The sequence below is a fragment of the Mchenga conophoros genome, linkage group LG1 (genome assembly GCF_057382185.1).
Source record: "Mchenga conophoros isolate Kocher_MC1m ecotype Shallow Benthic linkage group LG1, M_conophoros_male_GT1.1, whole genome shotgun sequence".
Classification (NCBI taxonomy): domain Eukaryota; kingdom Metazoa; phylum Chordata; class Actinopteri; order Cichliformes; family Cichlidae; genus Mchenga; species Mchenga conophoros.
This window is the reverse complement of record NC_140526.1, coordinates 30,886,991-30,912,040: the sequence shown is the minus strand read 5'-3', so window position 1 is coordinate 30,912,040 and position 25,050 is coordinate 30,886,991. Positions and strand designations below refer to the sequence as shown.

The 25,050-nt window shown below is 39.6% G+C and overlaps 1 protein-coding gene across 4 annotated transcripts in view; it reads right to left on the bottom strand.

The window, feature by feature from the left end:
* znf609b (zinc finger protein 609b) overlaps positions 1-18,348 on the bottom strand; it is an 81,929-nt gene extending 63,581 nt beyond the window's left edge. Inside the window, exon 1 of one of the 4 annotated variants that reach the window (XM_085274734.1) lies at positions 17,876-18,348. The gene's annotated coding sequence lies outside the window, so the exon portion shown is untranslated. Of the gene's footprint in view, positions 1-17,871 lie in introns of all 4 variants that reach the window. The other 3 variants (XM_085274717.1, XM_085274707.1, XM_085274725.1) reach the window with 3 other exon arrangements.
* Between the last annotated feature and the right edge of the window lie 6,702 nt (positions 18,349-25,050).

Here is a 25,050-nt window from a genome sequence, read left to right as displayed (position 1 = left end):
ATAACCTTTCTCAGTGTTATTTCTGTTTTATAGAAGTGAAAAACTATTTTATATGTTAGAGGTGTCACAAAGCAAGAAATATTAGTGTCAAAGGCACTTTTCTGCTTGAAATGTATTTTTCACAAAAAGCTCGTTTTCTCCCTTTTTTTGGTCAAAACAGGCATTTTTGGTGGAACCCACCTCTCTTCTACAGCTGATTACTAAAGAATGGAAAATGGTAGAAACAAGCTTTTTTTTTGGATGAAAGAAGAGAGTCTGTTCTTCATTTTGGTAGGTTCAGCGTTTATATGATCATAACACACAGTTTTCTGTGGCTCTTCAAAAATGAGTGAAAATGCTCAAAAACCCAGTGGGGCAGTGGGGAGTTACCTGATTTGAAAATGGCTGGCAGTGAATGAGTTAATACATTATACTCAACACTCTATAACCTCTTAATATAAAGTCTTCCAGTCTTTTCTGCAGTAGTCTTCCACGATTTCTGGACTGGCAGAACAATGACTCAGACCAAACCAGATGTAGAAGAGCTGCTGTTGGGCAGCAAAACTTAAAGCTCTTACACAACGCCGCTTTAAAAGGTATATTGTCCACAGTAGTGTTCCAGTAAAATGGGTTAGGTGACAGAACAGAAGTAACACTCTTTTACATCTTGCATCAATGTCACATCAGTACATAAACACTAAGGTGGACAAATAAGGCAACGCAGTCATCATTTGATCACAGCTGAAATGCCAACGTAAATGTTAAACTCGACTACAAATATTTACCTCTGCTGCCCCACAGACTGTTTTGGAATATTAAATAAATAAAATCTATTATGTGATCAACTACACTGACATTTAAACTATTTGCTCACAGAAAAGGTTGGATGCATTAGGAAACTGACTTCTTGACATTACACCCTCTCAGCACCGTATCCGAGCAGGTGTATTAAAGCGTGCACAAAAACCAAGACAAGCCTTTGCAGATTCCAGGAGACAACATTTTATTTTTGCTGCGACTTATTGTAGATGTCAGAGCAAAACATGGAGGAAAAAAATCATTTAAAACTATTGAACCTTTTATTTATGACCACTTCTGCAAGATGATTGCACAGGTCACCTGAGACAACCCTTCCCAGTCTGACTTGGACTGACTGCAATCACTCCCAGAGAGATTTTGAAGGTTTCCTAATAATTACTGTCTGATTGATGAATGCAGACATGCAAATATGTTGCCACCAGTCAGATTAAGTCTTTGTTAATAAGCACTTGAGGAAAGTTGAATATTTGGCATATCACAAAATATACCGACAAGAGCAACACATTCATAATTAACTTAAGTGATCCATTATTACTGGGACAAAACTGACCAGGCTTAGTGTTCACTCTCATTGTAAGTTCCATGTGTGGCAGGCTTAATTTTCTGTGACCACACAAACAGCAGATTCTGGCAGCGAGTTAATACATCCTGCATGATTAATAAAATTGGCATAGTGTTCGCCCTGCTTTGAAGACCAACTCTGCACTGGTGCGTTGTCAAACCGTTCCAACGTGTGCCTCGCTAAAGCTCTTGCATTTTTGTTCCAGAAGGAAATGTGAATGGACTTCTGAGTGTCTAGCTCACAGCTGATAACCAAACCAACAGAACATCATGCCAGTTCTGCATTGTTGTAACTTTACAAATCAGTCTAACTTCAGTGCCAATCACTCATATCAGTAACAGTACAAACGTTTCAAGCAACTGTTACAAGAAGAAACCAAATTCCTTAATTATAAAACCTTATTGTTAGTAGTATCTATTTAAGGCAGATGACTGCAGTAATAGGGGAAATGTCATGGATGGAAAAAGATGACATCTTGAAGTGACATGTCTAATAGTGGGGAAATGGTAACTGCCAACGGATTCAGCTGGGGGCTATACAAAAATCTACTTGCCTAGTGAAGCCTCTGTAATTATGTTGTATGCTTAAACAAAGCATTTTGAGATGATCGCTCTGCACAACAAAAGCTGCCAGATTAAAGAAATGAAAAATGGCACAACAGACGGGGCTAACAACTACTTTAATTTTTATAAGGTGCTGCATTTTTACAGCTTACGCCCCTCCCCCTCCTTTGATAGTGATATCAATAGATTAAAAGAAAGAATAAAGCCTTGATCTGGAGGTTTAAGTACTTGACAGATTAAGGCAACTCTGCGTGAATTGTAATCAAATTGAGATAAATATCAGGCTTGAACTATTCGAAATAAACATACTCCTCAGATGATTCAAAGCTACAGAACATCAAGTGCGTTTACGGTCATTTGATAACGGAAATGCTTGCCCCAGTAAATCAAATTCTTCTGCCTGTCACAAAGTATTAGTGAAATGCTCTTAGAAATAACCTCAGCACAGTGTTAACACTATTCACTGCTATTCATGGAAAAGAAAACATCAATAAAAATGCACTAAAAGATCATCTGAATTTTGTCAAGTAGTCAAAGAGTGGTGGGTACTTTAAAAGGAAATTAGACTCACCTAAGAGAAGAAATAAATACTCACACTGTGGCTTGTCTGTGGTTAGAGCTGATGCAGAGAGCGAAAAGAACACGCACACGTTGGCAAGAGAGTAAGAAACCCCCAATCCTAAAACACTGACAAAGAGCCATATTGATTTTTCCTCTGCTCAAAGAGGACTCGAGCAGAAACAAGAGCAACTCCATTAACATGCCGAGCCATTCCACTATGCCATGATTTCTGAATTACCAACGCTAGTCTCTAAGATTCTCAAAACACTTCTAATTATCTCTGCTCTCTCCGTTCTATAATTGAGGCACTCTGTCTCAATGGAAGCTGATGTAGCGGCAGTCGCGGCATCTACTATGGCACTCTTCTTTGCATCCATGGCCAGCTGCACAATAGGCACACTGACTGCGCAATCTCCCAGTGGAGAGACTTTAGGGTTGATATTGCTAAGGAATTTTTAGTAATACATTACTGCATCCATCTATATGTTTGCGCGTGGGGCACAGGAACACTTCAAGATGACAAGTATTCATCTAGCCTGTCATCTCTGCACACCAACATGAAAGTGGAACGTCGTCACAAATACCACACCAGGGGCTTTATCACCTATTTAGCAGTGAAAGATAGAAAGAACATCTTATCACTTAAAAGAACACACTAAACCAATACTCTGCATTTCATTAAAAATAACTACTTAGCATTAAGCCTCATATAGAACAGGGTTGAGTGATATGTTCCACTAACCAGCACTTTGTGGTAGAACAATATAATCTAGACAGTTAATAAAATAAAGCAGCCCAATTCAACTTTCAATTCTTTTTATAACACACATGTAAAATCTTCTAACGCCTAAAAACTACCAGCTGCGAACTCTGAATCACCAACAGCTGATATATCTGTTCAATCCCCAACACTAACAAGTCAATGAGAACACCTGCACAAAGACATCTAGGCTATTTTCTCCTTTTTTTAAAAATGTGCACAACACTCATGGTGGAATTGTTTCCAATATCTTAAAATGTCAGTGGAAAAAATAAAAAATAAAACCAATCACAGCTTTGTTTATCAGTCTTCAAAGAGCTACACAGACTGCACGAACAAGGACAAAGCGGTAAAATTAGAATGTTAATACTGCAGGACAAACTGCCTTGTTTAAGAGTAACATCTCCTCTGTGGTAATGATGATTGACTTCGACAACATTACATTCCTCCACAAGGTAGTGAGACTTAAAACACTCGATGGAGCCCTTTAAGCCAAAACAGAAAAAAAAGATGGTGCCATCTGCATTACAATGCAACAGTATATTTAGCATCTGAGCTGTTTAAACACTGAAACAGAAGGGACCATAGCAATAACTTCTGTGGTAATATCAGTTAGAGCTGATGAAGAGGTTCCCCTTGACACAAAACGGTCTTCTTTCTATAGGGGTTCAAGATAATTCAACAAAGAGTATGAAATTTCATTCCACAGCTCTGGTAGTCTTATCAAGCCTAAACTAATTTGGTTACAGACAGACTGTTGGCAAGTGACAACCACTCAGCAAGACTGTGAGATAAAAAGGATCAAGTAGTACATTACAAAGAGCTGCTTAGCAACATTATCGAGTACATCAAACACAAACTAGACAAAATCAAGTGCAATCTAGACATATCTTTTTTGACTGCTATCACTTGAATAATTTCTAAATGAAACTGGTTTACTAATGCTTATTGCAATGGTAGAGCACAAACTCATTAAACGAAACTAAATTATTCAGACGAAAGAGAATAACAAGTGTAGATAAGAGAGCTCTTGAAGTGCTTTGTGTTGACTTTAGGTTGACATCTACAACCCCACCAAAGTAAGATATGCGATGTTGGTAAAATGAAAACCTCAGGGTATGTTCGCGTTACGTGTTTGCTGTGCTGAATTTAATGTCTGGTCTTGACTATCTGTCTTACTTTGCTGTCAACATAGTGTTCCTACATGACAATCAAAGTGGAAAAAGATGACATTTTGTCATACTAGGTACCAAAAGATCCACGTCCATCAACAGAGGTTCAAAAATAGACATATTCAAAACCAAAAAAAAAGTAAACAAACATTAAGTGGAAGCAACTTCCTGATTGGCAGTGTTTTTAATCCAAATACCATAAATACCATAAATACTTAAACAGGAGCTCAGTAGAGAAATGCACACAAGGCCAAATGATAGAAAGTGTATCCAAGAGCACCAGCATTTCAGTATTTTAATAACATTTATCAAGAGGACTAGTCCATACAACTTAATAACATCTACTGGTAAGCACACAGACATCAGCCCTTTTCCTCAATATCATTTTCACTTGTGCTCAGTTGCTTTCGACATGATGGGGTATGATTTCTGTTTAATGGGCATTTTCTTTTCAGCACCTCGTTGGCTTTTTAGAGATGGTCTTAAACTTGAGTCAGTGAGCTGTTGAAAATAAACAACCCAGGCTTTAGCAGTAGGAAATCAGCCTTTTATCTTCTTCTTTTTTTTATTTTGCTTAGGGAGTCTGCCCACTGAGTGAAATGACCCTGAAATATATAAGTGAAATCTCTAAGAGCTGGCTGAAATCTCAAAATGCAAGGAGAGGTCATTCAGTGCTTTCTTTATCATCTCCTTTAGCATTGGATATACACTGGATACACCCAGCAATCCTTTAGGACAACAAAGCATCTTAATTCTATATTTAATTTCTTGTAGCAGCAGCTTTCAAAGTGGGGTGATGTCAATAAGGCACACAAGTCATGCACATGACCTGTGGAAACTTAATGTTTCCATATACTAAACTATAAATATGTTGTTAAACCCACAGTCAAACCATGGTGGTTAGTGCTCTATAAATAAAATGATCACAGTGCATACACAGATGTGAACTACATGAACTAATACCTACCCCCACACATTAATCTAACCTTTAAGGCGAGAATAAGAAACACTACAAAACAAATACGCAATAAAAACTCTGTAATGTCACAGATGATGGTCCCTACTACCCAAAAGCTTTGTGCCAGCTATGCTGTCACAATAAGGCCAGTGTATTTTTCATTTACCTCTGGTTAAACATTGTGTACACACTACCGAAACCTTTTAATCTGTTTTGACCAAATTTGTCTGGTGATTCTTTTTTATGTCCCACTGACAAGAGAAAGTCAAGGTATTGTCCAGACGCTTTTCTTTTGCAAGCTCCTTTGACTACGATGACCTGGATGACTGAGAACCTTCACAGACACGTCAAGGTATTGTCTTTGTCTTCTAAGCTTAAAATAACTTCCTGTTAAGTGTTGGCTACAGAGTGGCTGACATCCTTATAAGAACTTTGTTTGGAACATCAACAGAGACCAGCTTCAACATATTATTACTTAACCTAGTGTAGCTGGATTCCCTTAGCACCTTGGGTATCTTTCCATATGACCTCACGAATTCTCCCTCACAAATTTACTTGACATCATGACATTTTCCACTAAATTCAAGAAAAGGTGTTTCAGAAAACACACACAATTTATTCTTTTTGATTATTTAGCTGTAGTAAAGCAAAGAAGAATGGCTAATTTAATCAAACAAAGCAGGGCTGAAGCTTGAGGTGGTTAGTCAAAGTGATACGATCAAGCTCCTCCTCGCTTTGAGACTTTACTCCGAGTATCTGCTGTCAGGCTTTAGTCAGTCATCAAATTTAGATCACTGACTGATTTCTTGACTTAGACAATACTGCACGCACTAAGGCTGCACATTTCCTTTTTCACACTTTTAAATCAGAGGACAGTCAGTACACAGAAATCACAGCTACCACAAACACTTTCATGTAAACTTGCAATTGCTAATCTGCAAGACTTCAGTTTCAGTAAAATGGCGGGGAGGAGCTTTAGTCACAGACTGGCAGGAAATTGCATCTGCATTTACATCTATGGAAAACTTGGGTAAATATGTTTGGGTAAATATTGCCAACAGCGAATATCTGATGACTATGCAGCAAGTACCAAAAAACAACGGACTAACTCTTTCTCAGTTGGCTGAAAATTCCAATGCAGGGCACAATCATACTGTCAGTAACAACAGTCGAATAACAATTACATACAGAGGGATTTCAAGATGAGGGTTGAAGGGCTTAACCCTCTCATTACACAAGTGTGTTTAGTGTTGCAAAAACCATAGGCATGAGAAGGGTTTATAGAGAACAGGAAAAAAGTGATGAGTCACTCATCACAATGTAGACGTGTGGGCTAACCCTCATTACCTTTTATCCTGTTATGAAACACTTTATGCAAATGGGAGTGGTCTCTTCCAAGATAACAATGCCTCACTGAGAGAGCACGAGGTCTCACTGAATATTCAATAGGTGGCAAAATGATGTGATTGACATGCTATGACCATCATGGTCACCAGATCTCAACGTGGTTTACTACTTAAGAGAGAATCTGGACCCTCATTTTAAGATATCACAATTATCATTCTGGAAGAACACTCCTGCAGCAGAGCCTCATGGACTTTGGACTTTCTTAGTTTGACACGTCAAGCGAGGTGCCTGTAAGGACGGAGCAGTAGTTGGAAGCCATCCACAAAACACCGATCCACAAATTCTACACAGAGATGCCTGAGATCACTAATTTCAGATCACTAATAATGAACATTGTGTATTTTCCCAACATTTTAAAGATAAAAATCAAGGTTTCAGGTTGAAACTGAGAAAACTTTAGGAAAAAAGCACAAGAGAAAAGGTGCACAAGTAAGAATGCAAAATTATAATGTCTTACTTTTTTTTTTTTTTTTTTTTTAAATCAGGTGTAGTATGCACATACCAGTGAGAGACAGTGCTGAAGCGCTTTGCACCGACTGAAATGTTAAAGTATTATTTTGAATAGCCGATATATGATATTTCCCCATCAATCAATATTAAGGTTTTCCTCCTCGACCCAGAATGTAAACTGAAAAAGGAGCTGAAATGTGCGAGCTAAAATAAGCTTGTTTTATTAACTTAAATACTGACTGACAAATGAGGGAGAAGGAAGAGATGTGAAAGGAACATGGCCTCGGGCTAAAGAGCAGAAAGTCCCTGAATAACACTGCTCTCTGTGTCTGTGTGTGTGTGCAGCAGAAAAGATAAAGACACTACTTTTTTCCCTAGAGTCTTTTGTCGACTGTTTATTACATGCATTCCTGCACGGGCAGCTCACCAGGCAGGATTCCAACAAATTCTTAGTGAAAAGTGAAATACCCATCTGCACACAGTGCATTCAGTCAAGTTAATGGTATCTACTCGCAAATTCTCTGGACCTTTCAGGCTTTTATACTAGTTTATTCCACGAGGAATCTTCTATTAACCTACTACACTGAGGATGACTGAACAATAGAAATCAGTAATAAAGCAACAACAGCACCACAGTGAACACTGGCATAACCGCTCCTACAGAGTGTCAAAAGTCCAACTATGAGAAAACAGCAGGCCACTGGTGAGTGACTAATACACTGCACTACTGTTTGTACCATAGACAGTTGTGGTGTTGCCATGTGAATGTCCAACTAGAGAAAGGCTGAGGACAACCATTAACCTCAAATAACTGCCTGCCTCTCTTCCAGCAGCTGCCTAACAGGGGCCGAGTCAACAAGCGAGGCTTCAAATGGCATTGTCACTCTAACATGGTGGCTACCCACAATCAATGCTGCACTGATCTGTCCCTCAGAGACACAAGTGTCATGTGCAAAAAATGACAAGAATCAAGAGTAAGCAATAATTTGGACCCAATTCACTCTCGATCAGAGAACTGGTTTTGACAGCGTGGAATCTATTGCTGACAAATTATCTGCAGCACACTATGTAAAAATCACATCTTAAATCAGGAGTGGGCAATCAATTTCCCCAAAGGGCCAAATGAGAAACTGGGACCAACAGGCTACACTAAGTTCTGCTTAATATTAATTGTATCTCTTATAAGCTTATTGGCGTGGCCCTCCACAACAGTCCCAGTTTTTCATGTGGCTCCTTGGGGAAAATTAATAGGCTGCCTCTGTTTTAAAGGGCACTTTAACTTTGTACTTGAAGCATAAAGACTCACAACGCAACTGCTCATAAAAACACACACAGAAACGTGGGCAGTAACATCTGACAGTAAGGCCTAAGGTGCACACTCTATCACCACCAATGTTTGCAGTGCTGGAAATCGTATGCGAGGTAAGAAATGCATTCTATGCTGCATTTCTGTAATGGGGAAAATAGCTACATTAAATCATTTTCTTTGACTTGTCTATTACACAATACCTATAATAGGTTATAGCTAACGAGTGGTCCCACTTTTCACTGTGTATTAACCTTAAACAATACTGTTTAATATAGTTTTTAATATTTGGAGCTACAGTGCATCTTCCATGCTGGACCATGTGACAGAGGTCTAGACCAGCTTTCCTTTAGAACGCGAGTTTAAATACATTCGCCTTATTTGGACATTTGACATCCTTGTTTACACATTTGCTGCCACCGTGACCACTTGGTCATCCATTAAAGGAAATGTGTTTCCGCCTCCAAAAATGCAACTCAGCTATGTCGGAGCTCAAACGCACCATCACTTAGAAAAGTATAAGAGCTGAGGTTTGCTTGCTTTGTCCTCGTGTTGTCACCAATGCAAATGATTCTCCTTCAATTCTCCATCTACCTCTCCTATTCCCCATGCCTGTTTGTTCTCCCTTTTCCCCAGCATCATCAATTTTCTTTTATAGCGGCTGCCAAATTAAAATGCAAAGCAAACAGGCTTTCTCCGGCAGATTACTGTATGTTACAAGTAAAAGCTAAAACAACCAATCACACAATATGCAGACCATGTGTGCTCTTTTTTAGCTGCAGTATATTTAGTCCGATATATTCACACGTTGGAGCATCCTAATATTTCATTTCGCTACTAATAACACTAAAGCTGAATTTATGCTTCTCTGGCGAGTTGTTTCTCTGCTCCTGTTTGTAGATGCCTACGGCGTGGGAAGTGATTTATGGTTCAGCGTAGGATTTTAACCCGTTGGCTGTCGTGGCATTGCTACCTCACTAGATGGATGTGTTGTACATTTTTGTGCCATGCTGTGTATTTATTTCCCAACCAAGTAATATCATTTACCTTCATGTATTTGCTATGCTGTGCTTACGTGATTTAAAAAAAAAAAAAAAAAAAAAAAAAGAGCAAATATGTCCATGTTGTTTACATTCTCAAAGAAATAGAAAATGATGGTGAAGACTAAGCTGTTCCATTACTCCCATGAACCCTTTACAGCCTGTGTTAACCTCACACTGCTGCATCTTAATCCAAAGGCATAAATCTGCCCTAAGCAGCTGACTGAAACATTACACACCCATATTTTTTTGCAAACCAGTCAGGACAGTTCAAACCACTAATGTTAAAGCCACAAGAGCTACTACTTGCGAGACTATGCACGAGTGCTGCTCCATTTGCGTGTTTTTGATTAACTGCTTTCTCTGCCCACAATCTCGACCTTAAATAGGATCTCTACTCTTGAGAGTAACCGGGTTTCTCCACTGATCTTCCTTGATCGTTTGTGAAATCGCATAACACAGTTTTATCGGGGTAAGACCTACATTTGCTGTCCAAATAAGTGAATTTGTTCCAGCGTCTTGTCAGATTAATTGGAAAAATGAACAGGGACAGATAATAATGACTTCCTGCAGGCTGATTAGATTTAAATTTCCTGATTTCTGGCCTTAGTATTTTAATTCATTTGCATTTTGTGGTGCTTTCCGTCAGATTTTTTGGTTACACAAAGTAATCTGGTGATTATCTTTTTGATAAACTTATTATCAGCCAAAGAGTCTCATTATAAATTTCCCATAGCGCAAAATAATGTTGCTAACCAACACAATGTTGCAGATCTGATTTCCCCTTTGTTTTTGTTTGATGTTTGTTCATTACTTGTTTTGTGTTTTGATTATTATCATAGACCTAAGCATATTTTGACAACAGCACACAACAGCCCCAATCTGGTTGGCCTAGGTAGAAAAAGGACATAAGAATCAGTGTGCCAGTTAACAAAAACTGCCAGCAGACTACACAAAATAGTTGGAAGTGATCCAAATGTGGTCACCCAGGGTAACCAAACAACTAGTACTGTTGAAGCCTGAGGCCCCAAATAAGATTTCCTGTAACTACGTGCCAAAGCTGACTGTTGTATAGAAGATTGGTTGATTTCATTGGGATTTTTTTGTAAAGCCCATCTGATACTGGGTTTTTGGAACCAATGCTGATACTGACTTTTATGCTACAGTGACACTAGAGAAAACAGTGGAGGGAGACTGTAGCACCAAAAAATAAAAATGACTGGGTCTCTGTGCAATGAACTGCTTCAAAGATGGAGACTAGGTTTGTAACCACTATTCAAAGCGACTTTGGTGTGTCAAGATGGTGATAAAACAGCAATGAAACAGAACCAGTTTGTGATTAAATAGGGTGAAGCTGGCAATTACATGAAATCTCTTTACGATAATATAGTGATTCACTGTAAGAAATCTGTAACAATCGCAAATCTGTTGCTGTTTACATACACAAAGAAATCACATTAAACAAAGTCCAGTCAAGACTGGAAATTCCCCCTGAATAATGATGTAGTAGTTATGGCAGGGCGGGGCTTAACTACAAAATGATAGATGTTTGGCAACCTTGCTTTTATATGAGAATATAACCAGATTACAACCACTTCGCAACTAGATGACAACCAGTTGAGCGCCGTCTCCTATTGCAAAACAATGCATCACAGATAAGCAACTCATCGGCACAGACTGACTCCGATCAATTGCGAATTTTTTGGCAATTGATTTGTGTCTATAAATTGGACAGCATTTATTCCCAAACCTCTGCTAATCTCAGAGTGATTGCAGTCAGTCTGAATCAAAACACAAATTTTTGTGAACAGGTTCCCTCCCCAAAGGCGACCCTGGCAGAAAGTGGTCGCCACAAGTACTTGAAATCCGTCACCAGTAGCAAACCAGGTCAATGGATTCACTAAGATTTTGGACTCCACTGACCAAGAAGCCAGCTTTCCTAATTTTTTATTCTAGTGTTACAGAGCCATTAGACAACAAAGGTTTTCAACAGTGATATCGGTCAATTAGCACAAGAAAGCTCCTTTTAAATTTTTAACTACTACATTAAACTTTTCTAATCAACAAGCTGTCTAATAATAACGTTTCTAAATTAACTCAACATCTTTTTGTATTAAATTCTATCAAAGAAAAAACAATTCATATCAACACATTAAACATTTACACCAACACCAATAAATCTGCAATACATCCATTTCCAGTTTGTTCTATCCGATAACGCAAGTGTAAAGCACATCTCAAATCACTGTACAATTTAAAGCAAAAATAAAAACCTGGCCTATTACTGTTGCTCGAAGATCCAGCACTAAATTCTTCAGTGATGTTTTCACTACTGAACAGCTGAAAATACATAATGCCTACTAAACTAGCCCCATGATATATTGAGCCCTGCAAAAATCAAACAACTACAGCCTTTAATCCCAGTTAATTCTTTATCCATGCACAGTAAAAAGGAACTGGACATGATCGCCGTGCACCTCGAACGACAACCCTTTGGTGGGCTTTAAACCGAAGCCGCTTTGATGGGAATGCGTTTCAAACTAAAACAACATTAAAACTCTATACATCTGTTTCCATGCATGCCCGGGCAGAGGGATGAAACAGGATAGTAGATCTCTGTTAACACTTGCACAGTTTTAGACTGACGAAGGAAATGGTGCTCTTTGAAAGTGGTTGCCGTTCCAATTGATCATCCGTGTTTTTCACATTAGACTGCAGCAATTGTGGATGTTCTCTCATTTACTCATCAATATAACAAGCAAGGCTGGTGTCATCTGAGAGCGACAACAGTTTCTCTTTGATTCTACAGATGACAGTGGATTCTGCTGTATGATTAGGGCAACAGGGATAGAGCCTCCCACTCACTGCCACCACGCTACACTATTGATGTGCTCTGAGGAATTCCCGCGCATTACTTCAAAGACCTTTCTTGCTCTACACTAAGCTCAACTCAAAAACATATCTTCATAAAAGACCATGACATTCCTACAGCTAAAAGCGAGCTTATATCTGGGAAAGACATAATTGCTTCGCGTCAAAAAATGGATACGCTGTATGTTCTGTAGAGCAACTTAGAAAAAAAATAATATTATATTGTAGCATTTTCTTTACTATTTTAATCAACCATTTATAGATGTGCATGTAGCAGCGAAAAGATAACCACTGTCAGGAACAAGTGATGCACCACTGATTAATGAGGTCACACTGCTTATGAATGGAGGAGTGAAGGCAGCACTAAATGCAATGGTGTGGTAAAAAACCCCAAAGGTTTTGTAATAACAGAAACACAACTATCCTTTTGAATCGACCCCCATAATTGCTGTGGCTTTCCTTTCTACAATCACACGGGACGATACTTCAAACCAAAAGCAAATGAGACAGCATTTCTGCAGCACTCAAGTCTGTGCTGCGCCACAAAAGCTGACAATATCTTTATAGCCTGTGTGGGAGAGACTTGAGTGTAACCTGGGCTCACATCCCAGGAAAAGATGGATCACTGGTTTCTGGCAAAACAGCAGCTGTGCAACAAGCATTCAAAGTGCCCCCCCCCCCCCCTCCCCCGCTGTAATGGGCAATTCACAAGTGAGAAATCCAATGAAAGCTGCAAAACCTGAAGCAGAGCTGCATATTCTGATACAACATTACAGCCCGCACGACAATTGTCACATCCTCAACTTTGTCAACAAAATGGTAGCCTCAGGAAATAGAGACGGCGGCAACATCCACACAATCAGTTTTCATATATAAAATCTATTTTGGGGGCCAGATGAGGCACATTTTCCCCCCACTACAAGCTTCCCTAGCCCACCCACACAATGGATGGCTCAATAAATATTGCCATCTATTCTGACTGTCAGTTTCCATTGTCCTGCATTTACTATGCTTGAACAAGCAAATAAAAAAATAAACAAAAACACAAAAAAACCCACCATTTTAATAATTGCATTACATAATTACGCATTTCAGTAATATTTCGCAGTTTTCAGGTGTAGCGCAGCTTTTAAGCCTTGCCGCGGCCTTTTACATTATAATCTCGACAGTCATGTTCATATCGAAAGATGATGGAAATTACATAAGCACTTCTGAACCGTCCACCCACCTGTCTTTCCACAAGCTACGAAAACAAGACAGGACACTCCACGGAGCACTTGATTGATTACAGGAACTGTTTAATCAAAGTCTGAACTCACTGCAGACCTAGTCAGCTGTTACAAGCAGATACAGCATAGTCAAAATTCACAGGTAGCCAAGTGTGCAACACACAGCGGCACAGGCTAAAAATATAAACAATCAACCGTTTTCTTAAGTTGTTGTCCCCCCAAAAAAAGGATTTAAATATGCCATCAGAACATATTGGGTTACCAAAGCCTATGCTACTTTCTCTTCATGCTAGAAGTGTGAAATGAAGTCCCAGGTGTCTCCCTCACTCCTTTTCAACTGTGTGCACATGCAAAGGAAATAGCGAAAGCTGCACCTCTGCAGGTTAGCTGTTCCAATGGAACACAGTATGCACTATGGTAGGTAGGTAAGTAGCTATTTTAACCAAGTGCTATATTGCATTAACAATTACTGACTACAATTTGGAGGTCAGGTCATGTAGGTAATGCTGTTTTTCTGAAGGCACTCAAGCGTTCCATGTTAGAGCTTCCCTGCAGTGCTTCAATAAGCCCATCCCCCCATCACTCAGAGTGGATCGCTTCAAAAGAATCTTAACCTTGGAGAAACGCTGCATGTATGTTTTAAAGTACAAAGATTTTCATCTAATCACAACCTGCCTATTGACACTAACTGCATTAAAGCACTCGCCACTTCACAAAGGGAACTGGAATCCATATGAGTCTCATTCCTCATGATCCATTTCATTGCTAATGTAAAACCCAGGAGTATAATTGAATATGTGGATATATGTGCACCTGTAAAAAAGGCTTAATTCAAGTGGTTTGAAAATAAAAGGCACCGTAAGCCTTCAAATGACCAGCTACCTTTGAGGATATAGGTTAAATCCTTTCTGAGTTTGCTATCAGCTGGTGTGTGGCCACAACATGACGGCAGCCTTACAAAGCCAACATAATCCCCTTGTCCTGGACTAATCTAATGCCCTGGACCTCAAAACAAACACTTTTAATGCTCTTCTTGCACAGTGTTTCTTTGGTATATAGTCTGAGGCACAACAGATTTTTAAAAAGGTGAAAGGCTGGTCACAGTTAACGCAAAACAAATCTGAGCCAAAGCCCAGTGCCATCACGTACATTAGTAACTTTTACAGCCAGTTGCTGTCCTTTAAAAACATTACATACCAGCAGCTGAGTTATCAAGGACATCATACTGTTGAATAAGGAAATGGGAATTTCCTCAAGTGGCGTTGCTCTCGTGTTCAGTCACTTCACAAGCTATGGTCTGTCAGACTGTATAAAATCTATCTGCCATGCTATAACAAGGATCCTAACACCCTTATAATGATTAAAACAAATTACTACTTAAAAAAAAAAGAAAAGGTAATCAGATGGAGAGGAACTGCCTTTGAAAAGGTACTGAGCTGGAATGAAAGCTATGCCAGCTCTATGCCTTACAGTGAAATTGCTCAATTTTGTCCACCAAAAGAAAAAAATAGCAAAGGACATGTTTGCTCTGTGGAAACATTGCTATTATTAAAAGGGACACCAGTGCTTTCACATGTATGAATTCAATTTCAGGGCAAATCCTCTGGGCTTAACACTGTTATATTACCGTCTTTTGTATTGATTTCAATGTGACAAAGACATGAGAAGAATGAGTAATAAACCTCTAGGTAAAACAAAGTGTTCAAAAAGAAATCAATACAAAACAAGTCGGTAATAATACGTAGTGACCAAACACTCTTCCAGCAAGCGTAAAAGACCTCAATCATTTATTGGAACCACTAGCAAATTAATGTTAGTCTGGTTAAGGTGATCCTTTTGCTGCCCGCTCTGATATAGGTTATTTGGCTAGTTGCACTGAAAATAATATGAACCGTCACTAAACCTCAGAACGAATGCATTTTATGCTGCCTTGGGTCACGTGCGTGAATTTCTATTGACTTGACATTATTTCACATAAGTCACTTGAAATCATTAAGTCCCGTCAGGCCTTAATGACTGCATACCAAGTCTTAAATGAGGAACTCTTACACCTCTATGCCAAAAAGCTGGTATGAGAAAGCCACAGGTCTGCTGCAGACTGGCCTGGACTCAAACAACTTCCAACACGTCCCACATTGCCGAATAGGGAACAAACGCTTCATGCACATTATTCCAAAGTAGCTTAATATTACAGTGCAGAAAAGTGTCTTCAAATGGTGTCCAGAGTTTTCGCGAGACAATGTATCCAACCTGATTTAATAGTAAATGAAGCATTAGCCAGGAATGCCTGAGGCTCTTGAGAAACCAGTGACATGTTTAATGATTGAGTATTCAGTTACTGTCAACTATAGTAGTTTTGTGTAAACAAATACATTTCATTAACAAAAGAACCACTCATTCCACTCATTTGCATTGGTTTCACCTCATTTACGGCTTGGGTGGATGGTACAGTCGATGGCTCAGACAGCATTTCGCTCTTAAAGTAAGAAGATAGTTACTTCTATCACTAAATTTAAATTGTTAAGGCTTCATGGTGGACAAATTGTAGTTTGTTTCATTTCTGTACTTCAATCTCATAACCTATTATTGGAAAATGACATCAGCTTCACCTACTTATCCATCTACCTCGAGTACTCTGTAATAATATCTGAAGTTTGGGGTTCTGCAACCGCTTGCAAATATCTCATTGCGAGATCATCCACCCACGCCAGATATCCTTACACTTAGGCATGCCACATGGAAGACCTTGAGTGTTGTATTGTAAGCACTTAGCGGTTGTGCTTGCAAAAACAGAAATGTGCAATACAAATGACAAATGTCCTCAACAAATCATATTTAATTGACTGCCAGCACTAGGTCATCGTACACATTAAGCAGGATTGTGCAAAGCCTGTGACACGTTTATGTTGCAAGCTTGCACAACAATTAAAACCATGTCTCACTTTTTCCCAATGAACCCATACTGTTAAAAAAATAATAATAAAATTCTGCACACTGGAGCATTTTTGAGATATATATAAATAAAAATACATTTAACACTACTGCAGTCTTGTATCTTGACTAATGAATATGTTGAACACTTTAACCTGCAGCTAAGTACTAGACTGAGACTACTTTGCTAGTCTTTAATGTGGTCCTGTTACAGTCCATGGAGCAGCACAGACCATGGGGTAGAGCACAGGGTTAGCCCACAGTGGTCTTGTTAAAAAGGAAATCTTGTGCTTGAGCTGAATGACTCAATTCACTGAGATGGGACACCCCCAAGAACATGAGCTGACAAAACGTGACTTGTTTAGTTTTTTTAGTTTTAGTTTGTTGTTTTTTTCGGGGGGGGGGGGGGGGGGTTTCCATGGAAGTCCTTACCATAGCTACATATTAACATGATCCACCATTTTGTAAAATTTTTAGCTGTAATACAGAGCACTTTGTCTGAAGCCACAACCTGTAACAAGAGTTGTAGCACTTGTTTACACTGCTCTGTGTGTGTGTGTGTGTGTGTGTGTGTGTGTGTGTGTGTGTGTGTGTTAACACCAGTATACGTGTGGTTTCAAACAGATTCACACAGATCCTCACACTCTGCTCTAAATCATCACTAGTAGCACGTTAAAAGATCAGGCTTTCATTTTCATGTCTACTTAAGTGCCCCTCGCAATTCACTAACGAGACCCCCTGGGAGTCCCCGGTACCCAGATTGGGAAACACTGTGGTCACTTCACTGGCGGAATTTGCAGCTTCAAATCTGCCCAGATCCATATTTTATCTCCAAACATGTCGTTTAAAAACAAAAACTATTAGTGAAGTCAGCCAAGTGTATTCTGGGGCTAATAAATATTGCAGTCCCCGAGGGTAACTGTCACGACCCGTGAGCTCAACTTAAAGAATCTGTTAGCAGTGCTTTAACGGTTACGGTACCAGCTTCACTTTCACACGTTAGCTGAAGTTCAAGAAGCAGATAGAGCTAACTTAGCTCGGTGTAATGAGCTAATCTAAGTGTAACGTTAGCTCTCTGGCAGACAAACAATGAGCTCAGAGTGCAGTCAGCCTTGGCTAGCTTGCTTGCTGCTGCATGCTGTGTTGGCTACATAACGTAAAGCTAGCCAGCTTGCCATGCACACAAGGCTAACGTTAAATGGCTAACGACTCGTAGCACTATCAACAATAAGAAGAAAAAAAGAAGAAAAAAAATGTACTTACTTACCGACTTAGCTAGACACTCCTATTCCAAACCGTGGTCTGCCCATGGTGGTGTATGCTCCATAAAAAGAACAAATCAACGGTAATTATGCTTTACTTATAAGAAAACCTCTAAAAAAAATCTGAAGCACCAGAAAGCAGTGGCAGCGCACTCCCCAAGACATCCAACACAAGAGAGGAGGGGAGGCCAGCGATTCACTGGACTTCTGCCATCACACTTCGAGATACCGTCCACAGCGTAAACAGCCGAGTCCCGAGCGCATTTTTATCGGTGCCGTCTCAAGCCAGACACAAGTCCGGTCCTCTCCAGCGACCCTCTGTCAATTATTCCCACAGCAAATAGCTTTCAATCCAGGTTAATTCCTCCGTATTCACCGTCTCTGGATGAGCGCCGTGCTGGTTCTTCGTGTGGGAACTGATACAATGTAGCCAACCAGCAGCAGCGATTAGGAAATCCAGGATAGAGAAGTTCCTCTCGGAATGGACTGGGATACGTCAGGTACAATGCATGGAACTGGATTAACCAGCCTGGACTGTGACTGTCTGTGTGTGTGTGTGTGTGTGTGTGTGTGTGTGTGTGTGTGTGTGTGTGTGTGTGTGTGTGTGTGTGTGTGTGTGTGTTAGTTTTCAGTTCTAGCCGCTGCTGTGGTTTTTACACAGAGACAGGGCCGTAGCCAGGATTTTAAAAAATACTGAGGTCATAGGTTCAATCTTCTCCTCTCTCAGTTCTTATAATGGAGTAAGGCTTCTTTAAGCTATCTATAAATAATACTGCTTTCCTATAAATAACACCGATTTCAGATTTATTGTTAAATGTAGGACAGAGCACAATTACCAAAATCAACTAGCAGCCCAAAACATCAAAATGTTAAATGCAGCCTTCCATGATCCAGAAAAGACACCAATAATCCTCCATAAATTGTCTGTAGTTTACTCACTTAAGTGACTCTTCATTTTTTTTAAAAATGATGTGATTTGACATTAAAAATATTTTAAATAATGCCTTCACATAAAAGTGTCTAAAACATTAGAAAATACCAAACAGTAGACAATAGACCACTTTTTTGCTACATTACAGTTCAGGGATAGAAATGCTAATAATCTGATGATGATGATTTGTTGATGACTGTGTGATAATGGGAAGTCAGACATAAATTGTCTGGCCTTCATCATGTGTTTATAAGACACAACTAATGATATTGTCAGTACACTCCGAAAAATATGCCAGTTACTCTTGGCCTATCAAAAGGTCAACATCATAGGTATATTTTTAAATCAGTCGTGTGACAGGACTCTAGCTCCCCTTACTGCTTCCATAGGAATTAAGAGGGTCAGTCTCAAACAAGTACTGCCAATCAAATGTACTTGAAGTAATCATCAGCAAATCCGACTGCCTCTTTAAGCGCAGATGTTTTAGCAGTTTGCTGGTCTGAGGGGTTCAGGTGTGTGTAGATACGATTTTCTAAGTAGTATGACGTCCTAGCAAATTCATCACAAGGTCAGACCCTACAATGCTCAGGGAAATTGTAAAAACGGGGGAGGGGGGGGGGGGGGATCCAGGTGGTACATTTTAGCCTCTAGAGACCTCAGTTAGCATGTTAAATGTGTAAAACATGTTTCAAACAGTATCCAGACCAGAGTTTTTCAGTAATGAACAGCGGCATATTTAGCAAATACCAAATCAACAGAAACACCTCATACTAACTGTCAAACACATGGTGAAAACAAGCCCACAAACTCAGTGAATTAAAGGGACATTGTAGAGAAAAATGGACCAAACTTTCTTGACAACAATATGAGACACTGATTAAGTAGTTCAAAAAATTATTACTTCAAGATTTTGCTGGTAAACGTTGTTCTAAAAACTACTAAATCACACTTAGCCTGTTAAAGAGTAATAACACACATACACATACCAACACTTATTAACGGAGCTTGGAGTGACCATGTAAAAAAAACTGAATTAATTGTGTATAAAAAATTCATTAGGGAATTAGTAATTATTATTATTAGGCAGTCACATATGGATTCATCACCGTGTAATAAGCCATCAGATCTGCAGGGGGGAAACTGATAAATGGTTTTTAGAGTAATCCTGGTCTGCCCTGGAATGTTACATGTTTAAAAAGTGCAGTATTGTTCATATTTTCCCTACCAGCCTTTTCCAGAAGGAAAGTGGCTGAACAGTTCAGTGGAGCGGTCTACCTGATGAACTAAAGAGCTTACCTAAAACAATAAAGCAGGTGTTACTCTGGAGTCTGGACAGGGGTAAACACTGACCAAAGGGATTTGTCACAACCTGGCAACCCAAATGTTCACGTAACTGGCTTATAAATGATCAAATACACTTAGTATGTGACTTATTCAACCTGTACAAGCCCATAGGGATGTTTTGTCGTTAGAAAGTGGCAGCACTGACGCATCATGATGAATGTACTCTAACTCGGTTTTAAAAAAGGGGAACCAAATGTGCATTTTGTTGAATGACAACACTTTTAAATCTGTAAAAACTGTGATTCTACACAAGAAAGCAACACGGAGGCAAAAACTTGATCTTCACGCTTGAGGCAAATTGGACATGTTACCTTAGTGACTGCCAGCTGGGTTCAGATTTTGCTGAAGTGAATCTATAACAACAACTGACGGGGAGTTTCTCAGAAAACATTAAGCTGGCAAAGGAAAAGATTCCAACAATAAGACCCTTGGACATGTCATGAATCCAGTTCTCCCAGCTCCACGGATAACCTTTCATGTGTACCAGCTTCAAACACCATGAAGGCTTTAAGTCGTTGTCTCGCTCAGTGCTGGTTTCCCAGGCAACAAGAATATGATAATGTTGCCTTTGACATGACAGAAGGAATCATCTCGCTAACAAACAGAGACAACAGGCACAGGGAGGGCTCGGAGAGAGGCAGGGGAGGGGGCTGAATTAATGGACTCATTTTCACACAGAGGGAAACACAGCGGCAGCAGCTACTTACCATCCTCCATCTTCCTCTATTGCCTCCAATGCATTCCTGCTGGCAGGCACACTCTTGCTCTCCCGAGGGAACAGCCAGCCTCCATTGGAAAGCTAAATAACAGTCAGTGGCCAGTGGGGACCGGAGGGGGACAGCTTTCTGATGAAGGCTGCCCTTCAAGGCTGTATGGCTCCAAACCAAGTGCTCTCGCTGCTTAGCGTCACACCAGCTAAAACCTGAAATGAACAAGCTGTGTGGACGCCATGTGTTTTCCATCAGTGAAGAGGGGTTAATCAGCCAGCCATGTGGAATCACAGAGGGGCTGGCTTGATTCATGTGATCATCTTTCCATTACTCTATAAAAGAATCTGTAAAGCCCCAAAGCCCATCTGTAAGAAACTTGTTCTTTAGCACATGTTTGAAAATCCATATCAGCTAACAGCCTTGTTGAAGAAACTGATGCAACAGAATAAAATGACATGAAATAACACAGTCACAGAAAATAAAAATGTATCGTCCTTACCTAGATTAAAAAGGCAAAGCCTACTGAATGGACTGTTTTTGTCATACACATTAATGCTTTCACATTTTAGTCCTCACTTTGCTCCAGACTGAAATGTCCCATCATTAATGTTTGTGCTAACAATACATCTTTTAAATTGCAAGGTATCTCAGCTTAATGTTTTTTACATAACATCTTGTGTTTTGAACAGATTAAGTCTAAATGTAAAGATACAAATGTGACATGTACTGTTAAGACTGCTGATTTAATCTTGTTACATTTACATCTGCTCAGATTGATTTTTTTTTTTCTAGTGCATGACATTAACTTGTTTATTGTTTTCTTTGACTGAAATGTTACAAGAATCTGTTACATGCAGGCATTCGTTCCCCCCTTGAGAATGAAGGGTAATAACCTTGTTTCTCAGCGCCATCATTGTTGAAATCTTTCATTTGGTTTACAATTAAATTCCTCACGAAACCATTACAATCCCATCGTCTTTGACTGTACTTTGTGTTTAGTACCACTTAAAAAATATTAGCACCAAATGAAAATGGCGATGGCGGGAATGGTGAGAGTTTTTATTAATCCAAGTCAATTCAGTTTTATTTAGATAGCACCAATCACAACACCAGTCACCTCAAAGCTCTTTATATTCCAACAATAATAGAGAAAGTGCTTTAAACAGGACCCAGGCTCAGGGAGGGACAGCAATCTGCTGCGTCCATCAGCACACCAGCTTCTTCTTTGAGGATGTTAGCCCCACAAAGGTCAGAGATTGGGTCTAGTGTAAAAATGGCTGTAATTAGCCATAGGCAAGACTACAAAAAAGTGCTCTAGTCCACAGTTTTATGCCTCTAAGTGTATGCATAATATTTTCTCTATCTGTACCCATATAAACTATATGGACAAAAGCATGTTACACCTACAGGATCTGCTCCCGTCATAGTAACCAGTGCCATGAAGCTCCCAGTGCACAGTTTTTGTGCTGATGTTAATGACATTTGAAACCCTGCACTTACTGAGTCACCAGAGTATTAGTGACTTTTATGTACAATGGGCCTTAGCAGTTGGTGACCCCGCTCTGTAACCCTACATGATGTGCCACTTTGTGTCCGAGTTCCTGTGGTTCCTAAACACTTCCGGTATGGAATTACACCACTTACAGCTGATGGTGGAACATCGACAAGTGAAGAAATGTTACAAATTGACTTGCTGTAATGGTGATATCCTATTACAGCACCATCTTCCAACTCAGCGAGCTCTTTAGAACCATCCATTCTTTCTGTCTGTGTAGGCGCTTGGTCATCCAGGTCGTGGTAGCCTTCACAGCTTGGAAAAGGAGGAATCCAAGAGGCTTTTTCAGTCCCGTGTAATAAACCTCTAGAGGAGGCTGTCTTCTTTGGAGGTGGTCCTGAGGGTCGTTAACCTACTATTGATCTTGTGAGTAGTCACGTAAGCTGAGGTGTCAAAAAAGCCGTGGGTCATCCCCATCACCCGGGCAGACAGGTGAAACCTCTGTTAGACCTTACCCCACCCCACTATCACGTAAACTATTGAGGTTACCTGAGGCAAGGTGTGAATGGGGGTTGAAACCCCTGGGAAGGGATTTCAGGACTGCATTGCAGGTGGCTCATAGCTGATGTCGTAAGCCGACACCTCTGTTTAATGATGGTCGTTCACGGTGGACATAGATGGTCTCCTTTACTCCTCTTTCAAACCTTCTGTCTTCTCAGTCCAAAACGGGCGTCCTTGAAAGACTGACCTTTGTCCTTAAGGTGCCTTCTATGCTAACTTTACATATAAACAAACTATATTTCGACACCTTACTTTATAAATACGCTGTACTTTTCAAGGGGCAGGCTGTATTATGGAGCTTTCCCTTTTACATCTTTATTTAATATTAATTATATTGATGTGCAGGGTGGATATTGTGTTATTAATCTTTTGTACAATCCAAATATGAAAAAGGACTCTCAGTCTCACCAAGTTACATGAAAAAATAAACGCCATCACATTTTGCGGACTTGTGTGACCTTATGTAAATCTAACTGTATATTTTTTCCTTTCACAGTTCAAACATAACTTTTAAAGGACTGCACAGGAAAGGAATGTTTCTTTTCCTCTGTAATACCACTATTACAGTATTACTATAACAACACAAGATGGGGAAATATAGTTTGTTTTTCAGCAAAACTACCAAGAAATTTGGCAGTACTTAAAATTATTTACAGTATAATCATTTCTTTGTTTCCTGTAAAACTTGTGAAACTCTTTTTCTAGTTTACCTACCTTTAAGTGTTTGTAGGTAAATATATTTACTTTCTTATTTCACATAAAGTACATTGAAATGCCATTGAATTACAGGGTAATTATGCTTTTAGTTGGGGGCTGTATTATAAAGTGTTACAGCGTTATGTACACTCCTCTTTTTCACAGGAAGCAGTGAATGAGCGAACCCCGCGTTGCGAGAGAATGAGACGGACAGAAGATGAGTTGCAGTTGTTGGGATTTGATGACCTGACTTGTCTGGTCGTAGCCATCAGCGAAGGTCGTGTAATGGATTGGAGTCATGCAGACAACAAAGTACATTAAGACGAGGAGAAATCACCCTTGTTGAATATAAGGTCACTTAAGAGCCAAGAATTAATCAACATAATGAACATAGACGTCAGTAAAGTAATATGGGATATATTATGCTGGGGAGATTATTTTAAAGCAAAGTTGTAAGACCAATCTGCTTCCTAGACTAATCTCAGGTCAAATACGTGACCTAAATAATGCATAAAAAGGCTCAATCAAAGGAAACTGTGGGGTGGGGGTTCAGACTGTTAAAGATGTACTCTTTTGTCTAGATTGCGCTCATAGCAACGCACCCCTCCTCTGACAAGCAAAATGAGATCAAGCATGAAAGCAATGACATCTTTTACTGCATGTTCTAAATTTGTATGAAGCATCTAATTTGGGACAAACTTGGGGTTTGACCCAATTAGTCAAACAGAAATCATACCACAGTCATGAGGCATTTGCAAAAGACATCTTTGCATGAAAGAGACTGAGAACAAAAGCTTTATTGTCAGTTTGGTGATTAGAAGACAGTCGATTTTTTTCCCCCCCTTCCTAAAAGTTTTAATCTTTCGTGTCCTCAAATGGCAGCAGTTTTCTCACACATCTGCAACTCTTTATACAAACAAGCTGTTGGCAAAAAAAGTGTTTGTATTTATTGTCTATCATATAGCAATATGCAAATAGTTAATCCAGAGTAATCATGTTATGTATCTGTTACAGTGCTTGCTCCTGAGAAAACAGAAGCCTGGAAGGGACTATTTTACATATTCAAGAGTCTAAGGCTTTACAAATCACTATGTTCAGAGATTTAATCCTCCTGACAGAGGAGGCCATGAAGACAGATGGTCTACAGTAATGTCTACAGTGTGGCATTATGTGAATTAATAAGACCCGAAAGCTGTGAAGACTTCTTGGTGGGGGATTCTGTAGGTGGGCATTTTATTCTGATTTAAAGACCCCAGAGTCTGTTTAGTTTGGAGTTTTGGAGCAATTTCCCTCGGCGCTTCTGTCGGATTGACTTTGAGAAAAATCAACATGGCCATAATTTTAAGTATCACCTACTCCATTTGTGTCACTACAGATACCATCTCATTCAGGAGCACAGCAAGGTCAAAGGTCAGGGATTAAATTGACCTCTTATCAGTGGAT